This window comes from Anarrhichthys ocellatus, unplaced genomic scaffold (assembly GCF_004355925.1).
Source record: "Anarrhichthys ocellatus isolate YVR2014 unplaced genomic scaffold, GSC_Weel_1.0 scaffold53, whole genome shotgun sequence".
Lineage (NCBI taxonomy): Eukaryota > Metazoa > Chordata > Actinopteri > Perciformes > Anarhichadidae > Anarrhichthys > Anarrhichthys ocellatus.
Window position 1 is genome coordinate 289,500 of NW_022280083.1, and position 20,273 is coordinate 309,772.

General features: G+C 41.9%; 1 protein-coding gene across 4 annotated transcripts in view; it reads left to right on the forward strand.

Moving 5' to 3' along the window:
- kank1a (KN motif and ankyrin repeat domains 1a) overlaps nucleotides 1-20,273 on the forward strand; it is a 47,598-nt gene that overhangs the window by 4,517 nt on the left and 22,808 nt on the right. The window contains exon 1 of one of the 4 annotated variants that reach the window (XM_031870519.1): nucleotides 2,370-4,698. The exons of 1 other annotated variant lie outside the window; for it this stretch is intronic. The gene's annotated coding sequence lies outside the window, so the exon portion shown is untranslated. Of the gene's footprint in view, nucleotides 1-2,369; nucleotides 4,699-15,998; nucleotides 18,068-20,273 lie in introns of those variants that run through there. 2 more of the 4 variants (XM_031870515.1, XM_031870520.1) reach the window with 2 other exon arrangements.

Here is a 20,273-nt window from a genome sequence, read left to right on the forward strand (position 1 = left end):
GAGAATACGCTCTTGAAGTATAAACTCATGCAACACTTCTGCTCTCAAGATTGCTTTTATTTTTAAGACTACAACTCTGTTTTGGAAACACACTTTTTACATTTAGTGACGTAAAGAGTTGTAACAGGTACTGAGCCCTTTTTAGAATATTTTCCTATTTGTACAATAACCAAACGTTTATAGATAAAAGCACAAACACAATGAATTACTTCATGTAGAATCAAGAAAAATTAGGTCAAAACATACAAAAATATACCATGTTTTGTATTGTCATTTATATCCACCAGCAGATGTGCAACAGCCAATTAAACACATTTGTTTTCTTCTTTTTGTTATTGAGCTGATTTACCAAGAACTTAAAGAGGATCAGTATATGTTGCCATGAGGTGTTTGTGGTTTTACTGAGCGACTTGTGCCCGATTAGGCCTAATTAACAGCTGCAGAACACACACACTGTTGTCCAGAAACCTTTTTTTTTTTTTTCTAACATAAAAGCCATTCCATTGCACATGGATGACTATATTCCTTCATTACAACAAATGCCGTGTTGTAAGTGTAGATAATTCCTCTTACTGTTGTAGGGATTAAACATGCAGCCAGCGTTATTATAAACTGCTTTGGCCATATTGAAGAAATATGTCACTAAATGGCTTTTTTTCATTAGTGTTTCATAGTTTTTGATGTGTTTGAGTGAATTCCTGCAGTGTAGAAATTGTACATTTTGTACTTAGTGAGGATCAGGGACCAGCTGCATCAGGTGATGGGAGTTGCTGCCTTGCTGAAGGGTTAGTATCATCTGTCACACTGGGATTAAACCAGCATTCTTGTTGTCACTGCTCCGTTTATCCTAACAAGACCACCTCCCTGCTTCCAGCTTTCTCTCTCTGTAGAGTGACCTCAGAGGCGCTGAAGTGCTGCAGACATGATCGAAATCAGCAATTTGTATTTACCAAACATCCGTGGTTGTCTGTGTCTCTTGAGGAGAAGCAGCTCGTCTTTATCCCTCCTGAACGACTAGTGAGTGAAAGGAGAGTGAAAGGAGGAGTGAAGGAACCCACCTTGTTTCTCGTACGTTAAGCAGGACGAGGCAGGTGCAAAGTGAATCCAGGGCTCAACTGATACGTGATAATCCCTCAGCTATGCAGGCGTGCTCAGACTGCGTCTGTCAAGTTGAAGCATTCCACGAGAAGGAAGTCTGATTTTGAATTTAGGCAGAACTCGACCCTTATCAAGAGAGCTAACCAGCCTGCTGGCCTTGTTTACCAGCCAGTCTAAACATAGCAAGAGAGTCCCAAAAATATTCCAGTCTTTTACCCGAGCGAGGCGACCGGCGTTACTAGCTTTTTCATTTGGCAGCTGATGTTGCCGGGGTCTTAGAAAGGGAGGTGTGTGTGAAGGGGTATTCAGTTGGTTGCAATCTGGAACCACACTGCTAGATTCCACCAAATCTATGAATTTCAGCTTCTCATTTCCGAGCTGGAGGTTTTTATATTTCTTCTTTGGAAAGTTGCGCAGACTTGCTCCAACCTGTCTGTCTTTTGAGCCTTTTGACTAAAAGTTTCACAGAGTTCTCATTTCCTGCCGTTGGGTTAAACACGTGATGGTTTGCATGCTTCTGAGCCTTTTTATAGGAGGATCTGTGAGTCTTTAATTAAGAAAGTAGACACTGTCCCTCCACTTACAGCCTGTCTTTAGAGTATGCCACCCTCTTTGGGCTTAAAAGGTGACTTTAAAAAGTTTTGTAATTAACTACTTCACAGAGAAGAAGTTACGGATAGTGTGTATTGTCAGTTACAGTGGATACCTGTAATTTATGATATGATCACATTTTCTGATGTCCTTTGTTTGAATCCTTCTGCAGATTATTCATTGGTCCCTGTGCATGTCACTCTAACTGATTTATTCTGTTAACGAAACACAAGACTGTGTACAGGTAATTATTGCCTCTTCATTATGTAGGTTTAGGTCTCAAACCTGATGATGACACTGCAACGAGATGTTATTATCTCACTCTTGGAAAGAAAGCAGGGAAGTGTTTTTGCCTAAATTGTTGAGCTATTCCTTTTTAAAGAATCATCTTAGATCTTGTTATTGATGATTCAATTAGAAAACTGAAACAGGCGGGTGATTAATTAACAAACGATTCATCCTGAAAATAGTTAACTGTAAAATGCAACCACACTTGAGCCTTGAGGGAGGCGTGTTTCATTCTTAGCAGACAGATGATGTTTGGAGTATCACTTTAATGAGAGGTACTTTAACAAGAAACTCTTTTTACCCAAGGGCCATTGGGAACGCCCCCCCAATTCTTCCACACTTCCATTATCCTCTGCACACCACAGACGGAGCTGCCAGGGATGCCTCTGTTTACGGCTGAGAGAAGCCCAGAGCCACCAGGCTGCTCATGTTACAGCCTCCCTCTCTGGCTGCTATTGTCGGGTTACAATGCGTGTGTGTGTGTGTGTGTGTTTGGTGTCGCGAGCGGCCGCGTCGCGATTGGCTCGTCCTCCGCCATGTGAGACGGCGTCGGGTGACGTCTCCCTGTTAATCCCTCATTTCTCTCTCTCTGGTTGTACTGGGAGCTGTCCGTGTTGAAATGCACCCGCACGATAACTTTGAGACTTTGTAAGACGTGAGGAAGGTGAGTGCCAGTTATGATTTTAAGTCCACAGTTGCTGATACAACTGTTGCATTGTTTTCAGCAGATGTCTTTATTGTGAGAGCTGCACATTTACCAGCGTCGGCGGGTCAAATTAATATCTTTTCTTTTATAATTTGCGTAATCTGTGACGCTACTAAACGCAGCATTGTACTCTTACCTCTATGCAGAAGATAAACCTCCAGGGAACACAGGAGAGAGGCTTATATTCCTAAGATTATGAACATGCATGTCTTTTCATGCAGACTTTTACTCACTATACCAGTTTGTTAAATGGAATGAGCCCAAACTTGTGTTTGAGTGAACTGGTTCGAGGGTCTGGGTTTTTTAGGGTTGAGAGGTGTTTGTTGTGTCTACAGCTGCTGCGCTACACATTCCCAGTAAACATCCAACCGTTCTTACCTCCAGGCTGGTTGAGGCTCCAATTTATACAAATTAATATGTTGTGGCTGAGAATTATAAACCACAAGATGCCTCTTGTTTCATCCTGTTTCTACCTGCTTGTTATAATTCATAAAGTCTGGTTGAACTGCAACATGGACTAAAAATAAATCTCACACTCTATTATTTCATTGGCACCAGTCGGTATGACTTCATGTTTACACCTGTAGGTCCTTAGTCCGGACCAAACTAAAGGTGCGTCAGACCTAAGATGCATCCAGTGACCTGTTCGTCACACAAGACGTAAATCGACTAGAAGTTGGGAAAAGATCAGCATTGTATCCCGATATTTATGTGGCGATATTTTATTGATTACACTGACGGCACATATCGATCTTTTACTACATCAACTATTAATACTGCAAATACAAATTACACTCTTTGGTTTTTCAATCCAATCGATGGTGCTGTGTTTTATCTGGTGAAGTCAGTGGGATTGGCAGGAAGTTGGTCCAAACAAGATGTCTGCTTGACTGACGAACCCATTTTTGCTGCGACGAAAATGATTGAAGTTAGACGAACCGATAATAAGAGTATTGTCTGGCCTCTGGTGATTCCTCATCCCTAATATTGACGAACTCGGATGAAGACTGATGTGTCGCCTTTAATACTCTGTTGAAAAGCTGCATTTTAACACACGGCCGACCACGACAACATCCACATGTTCTGCTTTGAGCTAAATGCTAATGTCAGCATGCTGAAAGGCTCACAGTGACGATGCTAATGCTGTGTACTGGGTTGTGCAGTGGTCATGTTGTATCAGATTTACTGTAATTGCAAGCTGACGACTGGAGAAGAAAGTCTACGTCTTTGTGGAAGTAATTAGTTGGAGTTCTTTAAAGCGGTTTCAACACAGGTGGTCCTAATTTCTTTCTTTCATTAGGAGGATGGTAACATCCGTTCACCGTGAAATGCATCATGATGCACACTTTAAGCTGTTTTAACAAGTCTTTATATTGTGACATGAAGGCATGAGACGGACTTTAAATATCTTTCCACTGGTCATGTGACCAGTCCTCCAGTCAGGTGAAGACGACACTCTTTTTAAGCCGTTTCTCAGAGTTGCAGGCCTTTCATAAAACCCGTCTGTGGCCACATGCCTTGTGATTCGGTGTATAAACATCTTCCCGAAAGAAGGTAGGGCGTTTCTCAGTAAACTGTTAAACTGCGGCAGTAAATTACTTCCTGTTGCGGTCGGCGGGGCTTTGTTTACAGTGGAGATTGGCTCCCCGGTGACGCCATTGATCTTATCTGCTGCGGTTAAAGCCACATGGGGAGTGTTTTTTTAATATACAGGAGGCCGCATTTCAACATTAATTACAGTGAGAAAACGCTTGTGTGTTCTGTAATCGGCACACAGATGATTGTGTGAATGTGTAATAATTTGCTGTTTTATACTTTTCATGTGATTACTTTGGCTTCTTGCTGCTGTTGGTGACGTGGAGGATGTCCACGGTGCTGTGACGTTTTAATCCTCCTCCTCCGTGCGGTGGTGAAGTCGTCTTGACAATGGGCCCCCGCTCCCTCGCTCGGGTTTCAGTTTTCCATGGCGACGCCGTCCACAGGTTTACCGGCCGATCCTCGTGTTCCTCGTCTGGGTGAGTGTAGAGCACGAGGTCTCCTCCTCCGCCAGGCGTCTGATCGAAGGACGAGCGTCTGTCAGACCGAGACGAGGAGTTATTCTGGATGCACTCTTTTTAATAGTTTTCCATCAATAGCGTGGGACTTTTTAGCTCGATCACAACACGTTTTAGCTGCTTTCTCCAGTTATTAGTCCAGGGTTTCTGTTTTACAGGTAATTGGTTATTTAACAGAGAAATGCATGTTTAACCCGGGATTGAATAACATCTTTTCTTTAAACAATCTCCAAAGATGCAGCGTTTATCATAGCCACAAGCTGTAAAAACCATCATTGTTGTCAGGATTTCAACAGTCATTTGGCAGAAAAAGCAACCAAATGGAAGCTTAAATACACTTTAGTTTATTCTACATGTCTCAGTTAAACATCCGCCCCAATACAAACCGTCTTCTCTAGTTATCCCTGCAGTCACACGTTTCATCACGTTTAACAGGCTCGTGAAAGTCGGCCTGTTTTTGTTTATTCAAAGTAGAGACGGTGCTTCCTGTTTTTAATAACTCCGCTGAGTTCAACATTTGAGTTCTTAGGAAACACGGTAGCATTAGGATGTCAGATGAGGTACTAGAACACATGCATGGTGTGTGGTGGTGTCTCCGCCTGACTGGTCTGGAAATTAAAACTCTGCTTAATTAATTAATTCAATAGTTTGGAGTTGCAGAGGAGACGAGGATCACTTTTCCAATGCGCTCATATTTAAAGGACATTTTAAACACAAACGGGCACGGCGGTTATGTTTCCAGATACAATAAACTACGTTAGACTGTATTTTATTATCTATTGTTCATTGTTGACGCAGCCCCCAGTCCCTTCCTCTCTTTTCTCTCTGTTTTGCATATTCAGTGACATCTGCCACCAAACCTCTCGGTCTCCACCGGCTGATGCTGATAATGTTCCTTCCCCCCCGACATCGCTGAAATAATAGCAGAGCCCGGGTCACCTCTCGAGTCAATATTTGTGCATGGACAGCGCCTTCTGGGCAGTTTGTCTGTTTATTAGACCCGGACAGTGACGTTAGAATTCATAGTAGAGGTGTAGACTCATCAAGGCGATTAAGACAAGTTTTACTTTATATTACTAAAATATTTTACAAATCAAGTAGAATTTGTACTTTCCCACCAAATGGTGCTGGATGATATGGAGAAAATAAAATGTACATCACAATATTTTTGACTAAATACCTGGATATTGATTGATATGATAATATACTGTCAAATGAAGTTTAGTTGACAGATGGGCAGCATGTTTGCATTAGCAGCTTAAATTGCAGAATATTGGACAATATTCTGGATATGTAAACATGGTACCAAGTTACAATAATTTCAGACTCAAACCAGGGAAGTTGCAGTTGCTTGTTGTTCATCTTTTACCGCCAGACTCCCAAAAACGTAAGCCATAATACTGCTCATTACATCAAACTGGTGTATTATTACTCTCTACTGACTGAGTCTCCAGAGATTGTGAAAAAGGACTGAACTCATCGATGAGGAGCAGCTGTTGCATTTTTATACATGAGATGCACTTTTACTTCCAACAAATCATGTAATTCACCTAAAAATACACTTTGTATTGCTTAAATCCTCCTGACTGCTCTCAGTAAGATGAAACCTCTACTGATGTAAGTTACGAGACTAAATGAATCAACCTCTTTGATTTCAGCTGAGTGCATCATTCACACGTCGTGTTTTGTATACAGAGTCATTTTCCGTGCAGGTCCATAAACCTCTTCCATTACTGCAGTGATTTGTTGTCCCGCTGGCTACTAAAGCAAATATAACTCGAATCTGCTACTTAAGTTTTCACTTCACAAAATAAATGCCCAATGGGAAAATGACTCGGACTTAGATTCAGCTAAGAGAACGTCTAAAGTAAGATTAAAATGCAAAAAGTTATCCAAACTTATTGACACCACAACACGTTTAGTTTAGTTTTTTGAGCGATAGAAGTGATGCTGAATTATTTTGACAGCAACCAAAGAAATATTGCCCCCCCCCCCCCCACCCACCCACCCAATCATTCCCAAAGGTGAAAATTCCCAGAATCCCCCGGGAGTTAATCCCTTAGTGTTGGTGGAAGTGGGGATCCTCCCGGCAGCCATAATGCCACAGTGTTTCCAGAGGAATGTTACTGCTATTGTCCACCAGGATGACTCCCACTGGGAAGACCCCCCTCACGCCTTGCCAATACAATGCGTTGCATTATATGTATGAAGGCATGCTACTGTTTTCGTAGCCTATGACCCCGTGACCGCGAGCTGGGACCAAGATAATGAAAGGATGACACGGAAGTCCTCTGTTAGTCCCACAGTTCATGCAGCTTCCTCTGGGAACTGAAGACTGAAATACTTCAGTTAGATTTGTGTACTGTGTGTGTGTGTGTGTGTGTGTGCGCGCATTGTTGTAGCAACTGAAGTAGTAATCTTTGCAGATCCGTTTTCATGAGAAACACAATCTACAAAAGTGTTGATGAATTCTTATATTAAAGGCTGCAACTAAAGTTTATTATTGCAATTGATTAATATTCAGATTATCTTCTCGGATTGTGTCCAAAACCTGAAGATTTCTGAGAAACTGGAAACCAAAGTTATTCTTTGACTAAATGTCGTCGCTCTAATTGTTTTCCTTCTTGTTGACTCTGTTATTTTTCCTCAAATTAATTGATTTAAGCTTAAAAAAAATGTCAGTTTTCAATTTCCCGGAACACAAGATGACATCTTCAAATGTTTAGTTTTTGTCCCACCAACAGTTTAAAACCAAAAATATCAAATAAACCTTTAGGTTCTCCAAGAGCAAGATTCCACCGCGCCCGAAAACAACCAATCCGAGCCGAGGAGTCTCTAACACAGCTGTCAATCACTGCTGGTGACCTCCGATCAAACTGTCAAACACGATCAACATTCTGTTCCTGTGTTGCTTACGTCTCACCTCAAATGTTTTCATAAACATATTTCAGACTTTTTAAGCTGTAAAATGAGCCAGGGTGTGTTTCTTAGTTCTGGCCCGACTGCTTTCAACATGACATGTCAATCGTTATATAAAGTGTGTAAACACACATTCGCTACGTGTGAAACATCCTCACCTGCCGTAGCTCTGCTGCCATTTGCTGTTTTTAACGACGTCTACCGGAGGAAGAAAGGAGTTCTGTTGTTGTCGTCCTTTGGACAAACTGCCTGAAGTGTCCGTCAGGCTGTCTCACCTCTCAGAGGGTTGAGTGCGAGGTGATGCAGTGTTTATCCATCTGTGCTGCTCGGTGTTATTCCCTTTCTGAAATATCCAAAAACTGCCAAGTAACAAAGGCTGCTGGTTGTATTTGTATTCTGTCACCAGAATTAAGTAATTTTTTGCCAATATCAGACTACTTTTATACAGATTGTTTTCTATTTATCAAGTGTTGCATCACTAGAATCTTCGCATGTAATATTTGTTATTGATCTTAAATGTTCGTACCAAATGCAGATGATGAGACTTTGTTGTGTTTTATCGTTTGTGGTTTTGGTGCTTTGGTGGCTGAAGTTGTGCGTGTCACCAGCTCCTATCCCGTTCCTCTCTCTCTCGCTCTCTTTTGTTCTTGTATTTCCTCGTTGCGTCCCCCCGTGGGAATAAATTAGACTTTTAAATTTGGGGAACAAATTGGCGTGTGGACAGCTTTGAGCGCTGTCAATGAGGATGCTAGCAGGGAGAGAAGAAGACACACACACTTTTATCTCCCCTTCTCTCGGTGGAACAATCCTAATGGGATTAGTCATCACTCCATCCCTCCCTCTCTCGGCTCCTTTCTTTTCTCTTCACATGCTTCAGTCCGTCTCTTTCCGGGTGCTGCCTCTGGAAGTGCTTAATGTCATTGAAAAGCTTTCTAGAGAGGGAAAATAGTGAATTAATGAGTAAATTGAGAGTTTCGGTGCCACCGTCACCTCATCTGGCCTCTTTTCTTTCCACTGAGTTTGTTGGTTAAATTCGTTGGTGTGGCCTTTTTATGGATACGGTCTTTTTTTTGTCTTCTGCCCTCGAGGCCAAACAAACTCTTAATCGCTGCAGTTTGCTTTATCATCACGGGCGTCCCGACGACGCGTCCCTCAGATTAGCATGCGTGATATGCCTGATGATAAAGCACATTGAGGCCAGTTAATCTGATGGCACCACATTAAGCAGTGCGGTCCTGACCTCACCATTGATAAACAATGAGGCCAGCTGAGAGCAGACCACAAAAGCCAGGCCTGCATCGGGGAGGGGAGGGGGGGCTTAACAGATGGACGTGAATATATTTCACTTTATCTTAAATCTGATGTGTTTCTCCTGAGGCGTACAGAACACCCTACGATAACAGAGACGGCAGCAAATATAATAATTGCATCATAACTACAGGATGAAGAGCCAGTCGCACCAGGAAGTGGTGCTCTATTGTGTATTTTATGTTCCTGGACGGCAAGAGTTGCACTTTTCATTTTGTTGACGTATTTTTCATGGGAATGAACAAGCAGAAAGTGAGAACTGACACCGTGTTGAACCTTTTTTTTCTTTTAATCGTGTCTTTATCTGCTCTAATTGGGCGTTCGGATCAGTTTTGATGTGCTTGGTTTGAATCTGTAACACACGTACAAGTATCGGTCACCTGTTGGTCCCACAGTCAGCTGCTGCCTTCTGCTCGTGTCCTATTGATGACATTCATTCATGAGATTTTAATCGATTGATTTGACCAACCGCTCTCAGAAGCCGTCTAATGATCCGGATGAAATGCGGGGGAGAAAGATCTTTATCTTTTGGAGGCTGTTTCCTGCTCATCATGTGGTTCAAAGCCCCCCCCCCCCCCCCGGGGCTGGCAGGTGTGGTGTTTTTGTTCCCAGGACCTGGACCGTGGACCAGCTGGGCCTGCAGCCCTGAGAGAGGGAACGCTGGCTCTTGTGGGAGCGCTGATTGATTTAGAAAGATATCTCCAGAGAAACATTGTTAACGCGATGGTCACTCCTTACTCATGGGAGATTGGTCTTTTTATTGAGACGTAAAAACAAAATGGTTTTAAAGAGGCATGAAGGAGAGGATCACATATGGATCACACTTCCTCTTGTAATATTGCTGCTCTGATCCACAGTAGAGTGTCACATTTGCTTACAGATATACTGTAGTTGACCTGGAGAAAAGAGTGAAGACTAACTAGGAAACAGCAAAAGTGAAAGCAAGTAAACGGTGTGTGTGCGTGTGCGTGTGTAGTACTGTTGCCAAAGTTACTGCGACCCTGAACTCATCTCTTTCATATCTTTTCCAAAAAAGATAGGTTTGGAGTAATTAAATGCTGACACACAATCAGTGGCAGGATATCCGGTGGCGTGCTCGCAAGACAACTGGCTGTAAAAGGCCGTGTCCTCTGTTTAAAAGGCCTCCATCACATCTACGCAGCGTTTGATCATGATGGGTCTCTATACGTCCGTGTTACTCTCCCAGCACCACCTTAGTTTGGCAGGAATCCAGCGCAGCGCGGCCCGTGACTCATTAACAACATAATCGGTCCGAGTGTTTATGGCGGGCCGAACAAAACAAACCGTCTAATCGAGACAGACGAGGTTTGTCCGGCTCTAAAAACATTCCTGACATATTTGTGTTTGACCATCCGGCTGCTGGTGTTCCAGACATGGAGCTGTCAATCAGTGCTGTCATCGACCAACACAGAATATATTTAACCCTCCCAACCCAAAAAAACACTTGAATGTGTTCTTTGGACAATCGCCAAAACTACACGTTTATTATAGACAAGCTGTAAATACAACATGATCGTCAGATTTTCATCTTTCCGACGGTCTTTGAACACATCACGTGTGACAAACGCTTCTGTTGGAAAAAGCAACCAAATAGAAGCTTAACTTTGTGATATTTCATCAAAACGTTGTTCTACATGTCTCATTTCAAATTTAAATGGCTCAATAAATGAAGCACGTTTTTTGTAACGCTTGGGGACACTTGGAAAATGTTGGGTGTATAGATTCCATTGTTTAACAATTTTTATAAAAGAAATTCAACTTGCGTTTTTTCTTTTTGATCATGTATGGCATGGAAACTGTTATACTGCACAGAAGAGTTGTTTGACTTCTCTCAACGCCCCAAAATATGCTTGGGGTTCAAATTTAGAGATGGAGAATCCTCTTCTTTTTTTTATTTATTTTTTATTTTTTATTTTTTTTTATTTTTTTTTTTTAGTAAAAATGTTCGTCAGTGTTTTTGTGGCTTTAGCTTCAGTTCGTTGTATTTGTTAAAGTTTGGTGGCGGAGCCTCCTTTCCCTCCTTCATGCTGTCATCAGTTTAATTGGCTTGTTGTTCATTGTCTGGCGGCTGTCGGAGGAGAAACGCAGCGCTGGACCTCGCTGGTCCGTCTCCAAAAGGTCAGCCGAGTGGGCTCACTTGGCACAAAAGCAAACATGGAGCACTTAAAACGGGGAATTTCTCCCACAATGCCTCTTTGAGAGAGCGGACAACAGAAGTGAACGCTTTTGGCAGCGACGGTCTCTCACCGGAGACGGAGCTGAATCTGGAGACTTCGTTTGAAGCAAAGCTGTATTTTTAGATGAAGATACAAATAAGAACAAGTGGCAGCATTTTTCTTTTATTATTGGCCAAAAATAGCCAGTTTCGTCTTCTTTTTTTTAAAATTAAGATTATGCCGTTTACATGACGCAGTATAAAATCCAGATTATTGTCACATCGGGAATAACAGTGGGACATTAGTGTGTAAACGTAGTCGGTGAAGAACATGGAGAATGTACGACATTCAACACAAGTCAGAATCAACGTTATTGGTTAAGTATGTGTACACACACACAAGGAATTTCACTCTTGTTTTTACTTTGCTCTTAATGTGCTTACACAGAAATAGGCATAATTGCTGAGAACAAGGGCAACAAAGCTGGACAAATACAGGTAGGGAGTAGAGTCTATAGACTGGACTAGTATGTACACAAGTAGGTGTGTATCTATGATATAATGTATACATAAAAAGCCCAAATCACCAACAACATAAATAAAATGTCTATACACGTCAAGAGAAAGCTGCATTTTAAAGCATCATTCATTACAAGAATAATTGCATAAAATGATAGATGGAACATCTTTGTTTGTTTTTCCCGTACGGTCAAGACGGTGTAGGAATAGTGATGTCGCATGAAGTCAAACGGAAGGACACACGGTGAACCTGCAGAGACTCGTGGTGCCCCACTGAGGAGGGAGGGTCTCCTCCTGCATGGGGCCGGTGGGTGGGTGGGTGGGTGGGTGGTGTTTTTCACCCGCCCATGGCTCCCCTCCTCTGCCTTAGTGACTCCACTCAAGAGCTAAACAAACAAGAGGCTCCAGCCTGTCCTTGGTCAAGTGCAGGCGGACAGTGGAGGTCATGTGGGGGGGGAGATAAAGAGAGGGAAACGGTGGAAGCTTTAAAGTGGTACGAACAGGACTGAACAAGTAACTCATGGAGAGGAGGATGGAAAACGTTCAACAGGCCGACTTCATTTTCAGACTCATGTTAAGGACGGTGAAATGGAAAATGTAGGAAATTTGAGCTTCTTTATTACATAAGTCATTATGGTGGAAAAATGCCAAACCAGTTTCTCAATATCAGAATTTATTACTGATGATTTTAAATGGATTATTTCTGGATTTTAGACCTTTTTGTTGGATAAAAGAAGCGTTTTGAAGACGTCATCCTGGGCTCTGGTAAAATGTGTCTGCATTTTATTGACCAAACGGGTTAATCGATGAAATGAGAACATCTTCACAGCCGGACACAGACTTTTAAGATACATTTTGCAGTTACTAGAAGTGTTTATCCACAGAGCCACATGCTCTCAGGATCAGATCCGTGCGTTCCCTCCAGGGGGCAGTGTTGTGAAGAGAGGGGAGTTACTGTTCTAGAGGAGGTTGAGAGTCCTGAACTGAGCAGATGAAGTCCTGAACCGCTGCTCAGGGCAACTTCACGCTGCAGTGAGCTGAATAGGCTGATTAATGATGTGCCTCAGTCTCTGGAGTAAAGGGGAAACTTATCCGTTCCTCTTTATAGTCGGGTAGTTGAGGAACAGCGAGTGACAACAACTAAAAACAGCCCTTGTCATTGATCATGACCTCAATGAACAAAGCGGTATGCAACCCTTTTTAAATTAAATACTACAGTTAATGATTCAGTTTAAGCTGGTTTGGCTGAGAATGATCCTTCTGATCCAAAAATGATTACTAGTACAGATACATTGCACCGGTTTTGTTCTTTTGCAATTAATTGTTGTTACCTGAAACAAGCTGAGGGATAAATCATAATAGACCCAATAAAAGATGAGAAACTGGTTGGAACTTGGCCGAGAACCGGGTGTCAGAAAAGTTGCCCGGAAGCAGCTGATTGGCTCCTTTTTAAAGATGGAGCCAGAAGTTATAAATCTGAGGTGGAGCTCAGTGCTGTAGAGCCAGAAGCTGTCATCCAGCAGGATTAATCACTTCAGGGTGATCATAACTACGACTTTAAAGAATATGCACAAAGATTCCCTAAAAACAGTTACTCTTCCAAAAGTCCTTTTTGGAGCCTTTTGAAGTCTTTGTTTCAGTTGTTTAAAGATGGAGAGGGAGTCCTGTTAAACCTGCACATTAGCTCTTTTGTTTTGCATTTGATATTAATTTATAAGGGAACACAAACCTCCGATTCTCAGATATTTTAAGGGTATTTCTTTAAAATGCATCGGGTGAAACGGACCCTGGGAGTGTGATTTATAAAACGTTCTATTACGGCAGTAAGTTAAACTTGATGAGTTTTTCATGATGCAAACAAAGGACCGCCGTCGTTTCCAAACTTGGCTGTATTGAGTTCCTGTTTGTGTTGTATTGGTGTAAATCTTTCTGTTCAGCTCTGGAATGAGAGGCAAAGAGTTCTGCTCCTTGAATCCAACTTGTCTGTGAGTAAATGTGGTGTTTTTGGGTCACCGCAGTACTTTAGAGAGACGTTAGTGCTGTTGTCTTTATCTGTTAAGTTCACACTAGTACTCCCTGTGCACTTGAATTTTTCAATAAGAGTTCAACATGCTGTAGGTTGTAGACTCGGCTCAGCTGGATTTGGATATCTCTGCATTCCTCTGACAGATGGTCCTAAATGTTGCTCTGTAATTTTATCCTCCGATACTCTGATTTAGAAGTTTGTTTCGATGTTCAAACGACAAAGAATAATTTTCAAGCTTTCTTTTTTCCTGGATATGAACTGTACAAGTCCTCTGAAAGAGATGTAATGAGGGTACAAATGGTCAGACAGAGGTGTGTGTGTGTGTGTTTTTTTTCTTTGATTTCCATAATTGAGCTTGTCGTTCTCCAATGCTGCGTTTATCCTCGTGCACTGCGGCTGCACCAGAGGAAGAATAGAAGAGTGGAAAGTGATAGCACCAGGAATAACTCGATGTGTGATTACACAGCAACATGACCGACTGAAGGTTGACTCACCCGCTAACTTTATGGACTACTGTGCTGTTGGTTCTTTTGGAGCGCTGTTTGTTCATTAGTCATTTAAAGTTTGGGACTGAGACCGGCTCAGTGAACCTGTTCGTAAAGGTACAGTGATTGTTTTTCAATATTTCGAGTGCAAGATGTACTTTTGGTGTGAATGTTTCAGTTACTGCAGATTCAGGTCTTGTCTGGGATGAATGCTATCAGTTGTTTATGCACATTTCTGTTAAATGCAGTATTTAGAGTAGAGTTACTTTTAAGGAGAAGGTTTTGGGAAAGAGCAAATCTATTTGTAACCTGCATGGTAACTAGCCTCAGTAAGGCTGGTGATGTTCCCAACGTCGACAGTTTATTAGGTTGAACATTAACTAATCTCCGTGCTCTAAATATCACGTTCACAACTTAATTTTATGGCACTTGATAATGTCCCCAATATTTGATCTTTGCTCTATTATTTCACTGTTATAGGCGTGGTAGCAGCGTAGCTCTTAGGATCAGCATGCAGCCTGAAATATCAAACGAATATTACAACAAATATTTGATTTGTCGTGAAGTTTTGTACAGACATTAATGTTCCCCAGAGGATGAATCTTACTGACTTCGGTGACCCTGTGTCTTTTCCTTCACCACCATTGGGGAGCTTGACGTGTAGTTTTGAGTGAAAAGTCTCAACAACTACCGGATGGATTGACATGATATTTGGTGCAGATGTTCATGTTCCCCAGAGGATGAATTGTAAGAACCCTGGTGCTACTTTATCTTTACTTCTAGCGCCAAAACGTGCCCAAATACCTGCAAATAGTGCTGGGCGGTATACCGGTTTTAATTTCCCGTACGATATGAATTTTTCATATACCGGTGCACAGCCGAAAATAACTTCTGTTGCTCTTCAACAGGCAGCAAAATATATTGTTCGCTGCTAGAAGTGCTACGGACGGAGCTAGTTGTCTTACCTGTATTGAGAGGGAACCCTAGTCATGGTCATAACTTTATAACAACAATTAACAACCCACAACTAACGCTCTTTAACAGGGCAAAACACCACGACACAACAGTTTGTGACGGATAAACAATTTGTAGCACTAATAATTGTACATTTATAAAATTTCACTGCCGAGCTGCATGCTGGGTAAAGCTCGCTAACAGTCTGCTAACAGCTGTGAGAGGCTCTGTCACGGTAGTAACGTTACATTAAAAAACAGAAAAGATCGATGCAGGATGAACAAAGACTGAACAATAAAAGGTATTTAGGTCAGACACATATGCAACGCTGATTACCGTAATATGTGTGGTATTTGTTATGAATGTACGTTGGTAGTAGACGGTGATAAGAAGCTGTACATGGAGGGGCTTCTTCTTCTTCTTCTTCTTCTTCTTTAAATCCCATTGGCGGATCGCAACCAATTTGCATAGTGCATACCGCCACCTACTGTACCAGAGTGTGCATATTCAGGGTAAACTTTTCTTCACTGTTCTGATAATAAAATAATATAAAATTATATATATCTCTCTCTAAAGAAATAAACCTAAACAACACCTACTAACAACTAAATCCTACGGTCTAATCCCGTTTCTTTCCATGGAGGAGGGGCTTAGGACCCGGGGGAATGTAGGTGAAGAAAACAGGAAGTGATGGAACGGAAGACACTCCACACAAACAGCTGTTCACCGCTCGCTGGCCGGCTGTTTCTTTTCAGCGTTAATTAATTAATGCTTTAACATGAAAACAAAAATACCGTGATATGCATTATTGGTCATACCGCCCAGCCCTACCTGCAAAAGTATTGGCATTCCCATGAGCCTCAGCTGTACTTTGTGTTCAGTGCTAATCAACAAATATTAGCATGTTAATAAGCTAAATATTATAAACCTCATACCTGCTTACCATCAGCATGTTGGCATGGTGACATTAGCATTTACTTTAAAGCCCCGCTGTGCCGAAGTACATCCTCACAGAGCTGCTAGCATGACTTTAGAGGCTTTGTCTTGTTGCATAATGTCCATGGGGGATCCTCTTTGTCTACGTAGAGTAGAAGATTTTATATGAAGCTCTGTTCTGATGGGACGTCTTTACTTTTTATCCACTTAGAAGTAGCTGGAAGGGTTTTCTTTTCCTCCTCTGACCTTGTGACTTTGTTCTCCGGACAGTAAAAGAAGTAAAGAAAAGGAAGACAAAAAATCCCTTCAGCTGACTCTTTTTTTTCTTTCTCATTCCTGTAAGTTCCTCCCTCCCTCGCTGGGATAATTGAAAGCCTTTGAGGCCGGCTGAACTCAGCAGGCTCACGTAGGACATCAAAGGGGAAGCGACCGGTTCGGACAGCACAAGCTGGGGGTCAACGCCGCGGCTACAGCGCTGCCGATCGGTGGTGAACGGCAGCGCTCGGGCGTCCGGGCGTTCGTTCTTCTGCAAAAGCTTCAAAGGCATTTCTTAATGAGGGCCAGACGCAGAGCTGAGACGACAAGTAGCCTCCGCTCGTCCTTCAATTACGCCGACACACACAGAAATATACAGTATTTTATCTGGTGACTTCGGTCGTCGTCTTCTATTCTTACGGAGATGCTCCTTTAGAGAAACCACCTGGGCACACTCATGTCTATTCCACAGGAAGATAAAATGCTTCACATACTGCTGCACACGCAGTTCGTGATTTCATGCCCTTTTTCTGAAGCTCTGAATAAAAATATCCCAGTTTCCTCCGGAGGCTCTTTCCCCTCCATTAAACCGTTGCCTCTGCTTTTTATTAGGGGAAAAACCAGCCCGTTGAATATTCAGCGCAGCGAGTTTGTGAACCTTTACGGCCCTCTCTCAACTTCTCAAGATGTGTACTGTTGACGCACAAGTTACAGAACCCGAGCTCTGTGTTGTTTTCACAGTGGAAAAAGTGAACTGTCGCACCACATCCTGGCAAGACTGTAATTGGTCCTTTTATATGGCACACGAATGGGTCTAGACGCACTGCGTGGCAGTCGGGCCTGTTTCACAATAACGACGCTGATTGATTGACTTTTTTTTTTTTTTTTTTTTACCCTAACTTTGTTTTTAAGAAACATTAATGAACTTCAGCAACTTCCAGAATTCAACTTCTCCTCCCAAACAAGTGGCAGAATTAAACTAGTCTCTCCTTACTTTTAATGCAGCTTTGAACTTTGTTCTAATTTGCCATGGTGTTGTTTTAAAGCTGAAGTTTGAGATGACTTCAATGAAGGCAGGTATTGGGGGGGGAGAAAGTAATTTGTTCTCACCGGATTCAAAATGAGTGTTCACTAATTATAAAATTGTAGAAACTGGTAAAGTATTTATTTTCTTGATTTGCTAGATTACTTAATTTGCCCTTTCCGTCTCCGTTCAGTCACACACTTTCCTTCAGTATAGAGCTGCAACGATCAATTCATCAGATGATTGTTTTCTTTATTATTCAATCGATTGTTTAGTCAAGTAATCGGTTCCCATACAAACTGCAGGACATGTACCACTAACGGTGGTCGATTTATCTCTAAATGATGATGTATGACTCTGTTTGATTGCTGGTTACTTTGCAGCTGTTGTTTTTTTCTTTCCTGAATCCCTCAAATCACAGGGACATATAATCGGCTTTCTTTTGAACTCGCACACGCACACACACACACACACACACACACACACACACACACACCTCTCTCTCTCTCCCCCCCAGTGAAGAGGGACCTGAGTGACTGTAATCAGTTTGCATGCACCTGCAGCTCTTGTCATATTTATGCAACAGCTGAGGAACAAAACGAGTTGTTCTGGTTTGTCGGCTCGCAGCGCGTCGCTGCTGTTTGTGTTCTTTACACTTGTGAGTCGTACTCGGATCACATCAGGACACTTTTAAATCCGTCTGTCTGTTCAGTTAAACACGGATCATGGTGAGTGTTTTATATATTTTCTTATATATCTTATCAACTTGTAGATATTTAAGTTTAAGGCCTTGGGGACAGATTGTTTTCTCCTGTAAATGCTTTGAAACTAACTACGTTCTAATCTTAATGATGCCTTCGTCTCCGTTTCTATGATACTACAGCAGTAATCAGAGCTGTTGATGATGTTTTAAGCTTCAGTTAGTAAAAAGTACAAACTCTGCCACACAGATCACACTCGGTTAAAGGATTTAAAGCCTCTTAAGAACTGTGACTCTAACTAGTTTTGTAGAGTTAATATAAATGTGGGTTTTAATACGCGTGTCCTCATCGAGGCTTCTTGTTGCTGTACAAGACGGGGTAGATATTAGCATCTTATTTCTTACATTACATAACTTTACCTTTTGGTTGGAGGAAAATAACATTTGGTGCATTTACAGACTTGACTTTTTAGTTTCACTCCACCTCACGATTCTTATAGATGATAGCAACAAAGTTTAGTCACTGGTGAGAAAATAAAATGATCTAAATGCAGTTTAGCAGCAAGTACAGCATTTAATCAGCTGATATGATCAAGATAAGAACACTTTAATCATGTTTTTTCCCTCATTGCAACATTATTTTCGACATTTTTCACCTAATTGAGGTCACGTGACGGCTCGTTGCCCTTTAAAATGTTGTGATGGACCTGACTGTACACTAAGAGCACTTGATTTAACACTTCCACTGTTTACACGTTCATGTTTCAATAATAATGGCCTCGTAACATAATGATGGTTCACAGAAGGAGCTCATTCTAACGAACACATACTTTGACTTTTGATACTTTGAGTACTGAAATGACTTCTCTTCCTTAAAGGGAAAATTCGCCTATTTACTTTTTTGTTTTGTGGATAATAAGAATAATTTCACAGTCTCTGCTATATAGAGAAAGCTCAGCTCTCCTGCTGTGCCTACATGTACCAGGATGCATTGCGCCTGAGCTGCAATTTTGCTACGGTTGCTAAACAAACACAATAAACTAAATTAATCAAATATTCTTACAACTAAACCGAATAATATGTGCTTCTGAATTTGAGTTTCTCTCTCATGCGCCAGACTGAGACGGGCTCAAAGCCTCGTTAACTCATTAAACACACTTCATTCAAACTGGATAGAAACTAAATAAAACACACCAAACGGGCCTTGTTTAGCCGTTCCACTGTTCCAACAAGTAGCTATCGTGGTTTGTTCAGAATAAACATTAGTTCACAGAGTGAGATGTGTAAATATGCGTCGCTGCATCTCTGCCGTGCGGATGCTCGGAGGTCTCTTTGGAGGCAGAACATAAATTAAATTTTCTTTCCCAGTTTAGCTTCAGGATTTTGAGGAGTGTCTCCAGCACACCTCTGTCCCAGTCAGGACAACTTCATGCATAGACGACAGCCAACTACAGCCACGGAGACGACAGCCAACTAACACTCAGAGGGCAAGAGAACAAGGATGTTTATCAGTGACATTGCACCCCAAATCTAAAGTAGCACTGATGCACTCCATCAGTAACAACTCTCACTGTAAACATATCTTTGACAAGCAAAGATGAGGTTTAAAATTGGCAGTTTCCTCCCTTTATTTTTTTTATTTTTTTTTTAAGTGAAAGTTTGAATCCAGGACTCGTATATATCTTGTGATGTCACCTCTTTTACTGCAACACTTCTTCTTCCACCAATTGAATATCAGAATGATAAAATATGTTACTTGCTATTCAAATGTGTTGCTAAACACAAGTAGGCGACAAGTTTTTAGTGACTATTGCTCCTGATACCCGGTTAACCTGTCTTTTATTTTGAAAGATCATCTCTGGTATGGTCCCAGGTGATGTGTCGGGTGAATATTAAGTGATCATGGCTTCCTGTTTCCTCTCTGCCTTCACCTTCATCTGCTTAGAGCTGCAGTGTTGGTTAATATTTCCCCGCCTATGAAAAGGCTTTCCGTCGTCTGTCTCACTCGCTGGTCCTCAACCACGTTGAGTTGAAGGTCCTCGCGAGGCCGAGAGAGAGACACGGCAGGTTCTTAACCGCATTAGCTCGCCCGTGCTCTTCACCTGGAGGCCCAGCGGAGGGGTCGGTTCCACCCTGAGCAGCCTAAAGTCCTGCTTCCTCTTATAGGACACGGATCGGTTGGCTGTCATCTGAGGAAGTCGTCTAATCTTAGCGGTGAAACTTATCCCCCCTCC